Source organism: Ciconia boyciana, chromosome 1 (assembly GCF_034638445.1).
Source record: "Ciconia boyciana chromosome 1, ASM3463844v1, whole genome shotgun sequence".
Lineage (NCBI taxonomy): Eukaryota > Metazoa > Chordata > Aves > Ciconiiformes > Ciconiidae > Ciconia > Ciconia boyciana.
This window is the reverse complement of record NC_132934.1, coordinates 73,843,456-73,851,728: the sequence shown is the minus strand read 5'-3', so window position 1 is coordinate 73,851,728 and position 8,273 is coordinate 73,843,456.

The window sequence follows — 8,273 nt, the reverse complement described above, 5'->3', positions numbered from 1 at the left end:
GAAGAAAAGACAAACATGATGCAGCCTGTAACAGAGCAGAGCAGAGACTGCAGTTCTCTATTAAGCCACAGGTCTTCCAGAAGCTTCGTGAACATTTGAAACACAGCTGATTTTCAGCATTGTTCTTGCTTCCACGGGGCACTTACTGAAAGCCATCATTCTTCCTTGTGGATATTTTATTCCTCCAAAGCTAGAGTTAAAAATATTTTTCAGGCATTTAATCACAGTTTGGTGCCAAGGTAACCTGGGAAATGTGTAAAGTTATAGTGCACCAAGTTTCACAGCTGTAGCAAACAAAAGGGCTTTTTTAGGTAGGCAAATCTGTGCCATTTAAATGGACCACTGCCAAAGAGTCAGGCCTAGTTAACTCGCTGTGTTTTGAAATGGAAGGAAGCGGACAGGAAAGTTTCCAAGTTTTAAATTTAGCATTTTAGTAGATACATTAACTTTCTTTCTAATTGTTCCAGTTCATCTACTTGAGAATGTAGCAGTGAAACAGGCCACCTTCACCAGATGCTTTGAAGTCATTAGCCTGCTACTCAGTCTGTTTATCAACTTAGACAGTGCTGGCTGGAGAGCTGGCTGGGTGATGGCATGGTAGAGAGGCTTCTTGGCATAAGTCTGTGGTGGGAACATTATTTCTTAGAGCAAAACCAGGAAATGGAGAGTGCAGGTCATTCCAAAGTAATCGTCATACAACTTTTATGATATGCCATGTCTGGTACCCCAGACATTCCTAGGATTAGATTGGGAGGGTAGAAAAATACTCTTGGAGCTATTCCTTCAAATGTAAAGCCAAACTTTAGACTTGATCCTTCCAAGTTTTGAGCATGCTGACCTTGATTCAGCAAAGCATTTAAGCATGTGCTTAACTTAAAAATGACTGGCCTTATTGATGTTTATTGTTTAACTAGGTGACAACAGACATTTCAAGACTAGGGCCCAAGCTGCCGCTGCTGTGACACTCATTTGAACAGAGACTACTTGCTGGGGGTTACAGTAGGTACTCAGATGATACTCACTGTACTTGAAAGTTTGGGCTGATCCTGGTCTGATGTTTCAAGCACCGAGACTTGCATCAGCACTGTGGGTAGCACAAGCCACAAATAGGAATAATGCCAATAGAAGTAACAGTAGGTGTAAAGTTTTTTATATAGCAGTAGCATATAAATATTTGAGTTGATTAAGTCCAATATCAAATTAATAAAAATGGGTGGTAAGTTTATTTTCTGAGTGCCTGAGAGCCGAGCAGATGGCTTTCACAGTACAATCAACCATGTTTCTTTGTCACTGAACTTTCAACTCAGTAAAGGGTGCCCATGAGTTGAATTTTGATCCTTAAACCTGCCAAGTGGAAGGCTAGGTGCTGGTGCCTGGATATAGATGCTGCCAGACACCGAGAAACAAACACTTGATGTTTATCTGGCAATGTGACCAGTGCAACCATCTTGGAGATATTTTAAAGGGAATGGTACACAAACTGTGCACACATGTATTTATCTAGCGTTTTGTACTCAATGCCTTTCATAATGATCCCTGATGTTCCATTGTGTTTTTTTTGACTATGATCAGGTGCTGAGCTGTCATTTTCAAAGAAATAACAACAAAGTCTTCAGTATCTTACTGAAAAATGACAATTCTTTGTAAAAAGCACATCTCTGTGAATGTGCAGGCTATGTGGGGTTTTTTTCTATTTATTTACATTATTTTCTCTGTATCAACTTTTAATTTCATCAGCTACTTTATTGCCAAGTCTCTCAGTATTTTGCAAGTCATTAACAGTTTTATATATATCCTAAAAAATTCTGTCTTTATAAACTTCATTGTCTCCCTGCTGCTTCTAACTTTTAAGAATTGAAACCTATTCTTGATGCACATTTAAAAATTTCTGATTATGCATATTGTTCAAGCTATTAATTTTTTTTTTTGAGAGGAAATGACTCATTTGGGAGTAAAAAATGTTACCTGGCAAGTTGATTTTAATTAGCGGGCATAAGGGAGGTGTGGTGACCAAAGCTACATCATTACACAATAATTTGGGTGAGGGCATAACTGTCTGATTTATGATATGAATGCTGGCTTTGTGTTTGTGATACAAACATACTATGTTAACATGTATAGCTTCTGAATATATGAGCATTACATTTTTGGACAAAGTATTATTGGCAGTTCAAGTTCACTTTCTTTTTCAGTCATTTCATCTAAAGTGAAGAGGAGGCTGTTTCTGTACCCTTTCTATCTCAAGTTGAGTTTTAGCGGATAACTCCTCCCTACAGACTCTTCTCATCCAAGCGAGCCTCATAAGTATCGGAAGCTAATTCAACCTGTGGATGTGGAGAGAGGAACACCCTGAGAATACCCTGGGATGGGATTTGGCATGCAAAAATGCCAAATCACTTTTTAGTTCATGTAAGTTTGGCCATGCGATAAAAACTGGATATATCCAGCAACAAGTTCTTGGCTACTGCTGCTTTTTTCACAGAATTATTGTTAGTCTTTTCCTTTCTTAATAAGGCATAAAGTGTTCCCAGTCATGCTAGTTGGGATTTTGAGCTTTCATTGTTTAGGACTTTCTCTGAGAATGTGGAAAATTACTAGGTAATTGCCCCTCTCTTGCTTTGTTCAGGGAGTCAAGGGTATAGATTTCTTAAATCACAGGAGACTTAAATCACAGGACAAAAAGTAGTAGATCCCTTTAGAAGGTGAAATCTTAGGTATCGCAATGCCTAACTTCCCTTCAAGAAGAGATCATTTGGTAGCTCCATGCCAGAAGCGTGATATATGCCTGTTAATTTCCAACAGAGGTGGAAATACAAGCAGTAGTTGTATATTAGGGAAAACAAGCAGTGGTTGTTCAGGGCAGACAGGCGCGTGACTATAGGTGGCAGCTTGCCAGAGGATCCTTATAGCCTGGGTAGTGTTTGAGGAAGGTCCTCATTTGGAGGGCAGAAAGCCCATTACATGTGGGAAATGGTGGTGTAAAAGAAAAAGTTCATTACTAAGGTTTTGCTTTTTAAAAGGCCTTGACCCCCTGTGTTTGTGTAAAGACTGACTAGCTTTATAATGTTATCATTTAAATGGTTCCAAAACAGGCTTTGAAAAAAACCAAACTTCTCATTTCAGGTTAATGGAACACAAAGTGGTCCAGTTCATGCCGTACCTTTGCTGTTACTATTGTTTCAAGGTGGCTCTCCGGAAGGCCAGAGTGCAGGCAACTGCATGCTGTTTGGCACACGATGATTTTTCTTTCTTCTGTAGGTAGTAAACCAATCTCAAGAAAACTTTCTGGTATAAAGACAGAATCATACATAAAACAAGCTTAAGATTCTGCAGAAATTTCCAGAACTTCAAAAAATTTTCCAAAATTTCTACTTTCTTCCCCCCGTGCCCCCTCCCCCCCTAGTTTTCTACCTCATACTGCATTTTAACTCAGAACATTCCTCCTGGTGAATCTGAATAATAGGATACCAGCATTTGCAACATTGCTGCTGCTACTTCGTGATTTACTTCCACTTATGACCAGGAGCTTGCAGCAATATTGCTATCAAAGGTATATATATGCATGCACACAGACACATAGAAAGACAACTTGTATTGTTTATGCATCAATTGTTTATGTTATCATTTATTTTTCAGGCATTACAATTTAACAGGCAGAGTCTACTAAGGGACTTATTTTTTCATTTTAATTCTTTTTATGTAGGAGTCTGGCTTCTGAAATCCTGTCCTGGGTGCTAGAGAAGTTATTTCTAAATTCAAATATACCAAACACAGAACTATTCATTGTTTCCAGCTTTCTCTGTTAATTTATTTTACTATGTTTTCAGGTCAGACAAGGCCTGAGCAACAGAGGCTGGATAGAGTTATGAACTTTCCTCACAATCAGAGACCTTTAGGTCCAATTTAGTTTTTTCCTCTATTAATTAGCAAAGGCAGTGGTATATAGAGAAGAGCTTAGATTTCTCCAAATCTCATTTCTGTGTGAACATTGTGAACTTGCTACTACACCCCTCCATGGCAGCAGACAGTGATATTGTTAAAAAAGAATTATGACTTCAGTAAATGTCTGGAGAGATGAAGAGTGTGGTAGGTGTGGGAGAGCTGTTTTGCTTCAGTACTATGGGCTGATAAATCCCGAAGAAATCCATATCACACAGAAAGCCCTTCTGCCGTATCTTTAGCTGGCTTTAATACTAAGGGTGAGCTATTGCAATCATTCAGCGTAGCTGGTATGATTGGTACCTTTCCCACCTGCCACTTTTCTGGTACGTGTCTTTTCAGAGTGTATGTCATACCAAGCAAAGAGGAGCCTATACCGGGCTGCAGTTCAGTCAGTCTTCCAGATGTGGAGATGACTAATAGGGAATTACTGCAAAATTCAAAGGCCCGAATGCCCCAAAATGACAGCTGAGCCATCAATGCTCATTTGCGTGTTTATTATCACAAACTCACTAAACAATATCTTCTTTAAATAAAGTGCCAGGAAGAGAGAGCACCAAGATTAGTCTGCATGTGCCTTCAGTTTAAAGAATGAAACAGGAAGGAGAAGAAGTACCAAGAGGGTCTGTTTAGCCTGTGTTTGCATGGAAAGGGATCCAGATAACTCCAGGACGCACAGTGATCCCTACTCAATGTTTATGTACTATAGGATGGCAGGCAGAAGATAGGAGTTGCTGTGGGAATAAGACCTTAGGCTGGCAGGCAACAGCCAAGGATTAATACCTGCGCATAACATTTAGCAAGTGCAATGTGTGCTGGAATAATCCCGTAATCCAGACAACTCTATGGAAAGAAATGGTGCATCAGCCTAGACTATCATGTAAATTATAATAATGTCCTTGCAATCTTTTTCTTTTTGCTTTTGATTTTATAATCAAGTAGGTACCTCTGTCCCTCACTAGAGGCTTTGCCAGATGCCAGTGTGTCCTGCAGCGAGATGAGTTTGCCTTGGTCCCCTTGGATCTGCAGCACCAGTGGGATCCTCCATAGCTCCACTGCGACCTGGGCTTTGCTTGAGAAGAAAAACTACTTCCCAAGAGTTTGGGGCTGGCAGGTGATAAAAGAGTGGTAACTAGAAAGGGAGGGCAATAAGCAGAGGGTGCTGCGGCTGACGTCCCCAGCATCACCACTGCGGCAGGGGGAAGAGTGTCTGGTGCATCTGGCTCGGGTGTACAACTGCACCGCAAGCTGCAAATGGGAACCCCCGGGCTATCAAAGGGGATTTAAACTACTGCCTGTTTATAAAGTACTCATGCTGGAGAATGTAGGCAGTGATGGTAACGAACAGATGGGAACAATTTAGTGTCCTAGGCCTCTAATTCTAGTCCTAATTGAGTTGGTTTAGTGCTTCTGAGTTTATAAATTGAGTACAGTAAATAAATTACATTCTCCACCACCAATAAAAGATTATTTATTGGCACATATTTATTAATGTTTGTCAAGTCTAATTTTAAAATATAGATGGCATGGCTTCCATTGCTTCTCTGGAGATTGTTTTATAGTCTGTTAATTTTACTGTCTTGGAACTTTTCCCAGTATGTCACAGACACCCTGTTGTGTTCATTTTTTCTTTTAATATAGCATTTCTCATCCAATTTAATATTCATTTTTTCTCTTTGATGTTTTTACATTCTTTAGATATTTACTTGTGTCAAGTTCCCTAAAGTAAGCCTGTACCTTCCCTATGTACTGAGGACCTCATGATTTGTCCCAAGAATGCATGAAATTTGTGTGATGCTCATCTAATGAACATCCTTTTGTTCGGAAAACTGGTTCTTGACTGACATATTGCTTTATTGCCTTGAAAAAGGTCTTCCAGTATTGTTTTAACCAAGGTCTTCCTACATTTTGATACTGTGTGAATGTTTTACCTTTGAGATTTTTCTATAATTTGTGCCATTTACAGAACAAAAAGCAAAGAACCATTTTTTGTAAACTGTGTTGTCATTGGCCCTGTGTAACTGAATGTCAGAAACTTGTTTTAGGGACTCCTTTTTTTTCTTTTCAGAACCTCCAAAGCCAAAAACGGAAAAAAAAAAAGAAACATGGGTCACCATGCTGCTGCCTGGAGTGGAACACCAAAATAGTGAGTATACTGCCTTTTTAATGTTTACGACTATATCACTGATGCTACCTATGACTTTTCTAACAGATTGTAGAGGAAGACAACTTTAGATTCCTTAGCAGAAGAAAGAAATTCCCATTGGGTGTTTGCCTGAGATTATGCTGCACAATAGTTTTAGTGACAGTTCACAATATGTTTTCTTGCAATACTCCTCATGTAAAAACCCAACTCCCTCAAAACCAATTACTGCAACTAATGCTTAAAAGATCCTTAATGCATTATTTCATTAAAAACCCAAAACTCTACATAAAATACTGTTTCAAAAAGTAGCTGTGAGAAAAGCAGCCTTCCTTGGAACTGCAAGGAGAAATACTGATCTGGGGAAAAATCAGGACATGTTTTCCTTGAAGCTTCCCACATCTAGTACTTTTTAAGTGAAAGCACAAAATCTGCAAGTTTTCTTCAAAGACTTTTAAAACTTCATTTAGTAGTAAAAAAACCCCTAAGTTGCCTAAGTAATAATAGTCTTGCTTATACAAGTGCTTTAAGTTTTCTTCATATTTAAAAAAAGTGAAGGTAAGTTTATAACATCCTAACGTACAAACAAATCAGTATTGAGATTTTCCTCCTACTTTTCCCACCAAGGACAGAGTGAAAACTATTGGAGAATTACTTAGAAATACTGTAAGTTATTATTGTACTTTTTGAATGCAAGAACTAGCTAGCACTTAAACACCAACCACTTTGATAGGCAAAAGCAGTGCAGGTCCATCATAATGTTCAGAAGAGTTCTCCCTATGACTATGGTCAAATTTACTGGAATCCAGGGGATTTGCACTGCTTTTGCCAGCAGAGAATTTCTCCTGTGCTTTTAGGTTATCATCCACAGGGAGATGAGATTGAAAATGCACTCCTTGTGCAGGCACGTTAGGGGAAGTGCCCAGAGTTAACTATTTACAAGCGGAGGGTTTCTCTCCACTGGCACTCTGCTCATGAAGGCAGAACCACACTTCGTCATCCTGCTCCCTGGTGCGCAGAGGCTCGCTCCTCCTTGCCCTCTGGCTCAGGCACATTTTGCACTCCCACAGAGCTGGCACAGACAGTGCGTGGGTAGCTCCCACTCTGAGCTGGAGCTTAGAGAGGTCAGCAGAGCTCTTGGCCTGAGAAATACATCGGTACTAACATATTTGAAGATGACTTCTTTTGGGTTGAGTTCCACTGTGGAGTTGCTTGTTTACTTTGTTTTAATACAAACTTTGTTTGGCCAAAAAGGGCTGTGATGTTTAGAAGCTAAATTTCCCCATCAGTTTATTAGGTTCATGTTTAATACAACTTGCACACAAGATACTTGTAAAAGGTGATTTCCAATGGCATACGCTGAAGGTGGGCACCCCTCTTCTGAAGGTTGTCAGTGGTAGTCAGATTTCTCCTTTCCAGCTTTGAAAGCATCCCCAGTACGTTTGTTTGGGCTATCCAAATCCTGTGATGTTTTATTTGTAAGCGTAGAGTGCATCTAAACAACAATTCCTTTATTGAGGTTAAAGCATTGATCCAGCATGTGCTGCAGATTCAGGCTGGAAGTCATGCATTAACACTGAAAAAAACTTGATTTTTTTGAGATATCCTTTTCTTTTTCAGAAAACTAATTAATTCAATCACAAATTATATCTAAATTCAAAGGCACATACAGCCCATCTTACCAAGAAATGATATGACTTGAAATAATTTTTTGTCTACTCCTCCAAGGTTAATAGTTTTGTTTCCCATATGAGCACACACGTAATATCTGTCTTACAGTTTGAAGAGATCAGCAACACTCCTTCTATACTACTATTACTATTTGAAGTTTTACATATGAGTACTCTATGGGGCTCCATCCTTGGGGAGAAAATTCCCTTACTGCAGAGTTAGATTGCACCAATTTTGCAGGAGGCCTGTGAACAGTTGCCAAATTAAGTTTTACAGGAGAAAATTCTCATAGAAGAGCACTCTGAAATGATTTTACCACTTGTATCTTTGTCTTTTATTAATTCTCTTTGGGACCTAAAGAAGCTGGAATTACTAAAGTAAGATCACATGACAGCTTAGCATAGCAACCCCAAATCCTCTGTGCACCTTTCTGGAGGTGAAAAATTAGTGTCAGGAAAAAAACTGAACACCTTATGTACAAATCATGCTTCTAAAAGCTTTTTTCTTTTTGAAGCAGAGG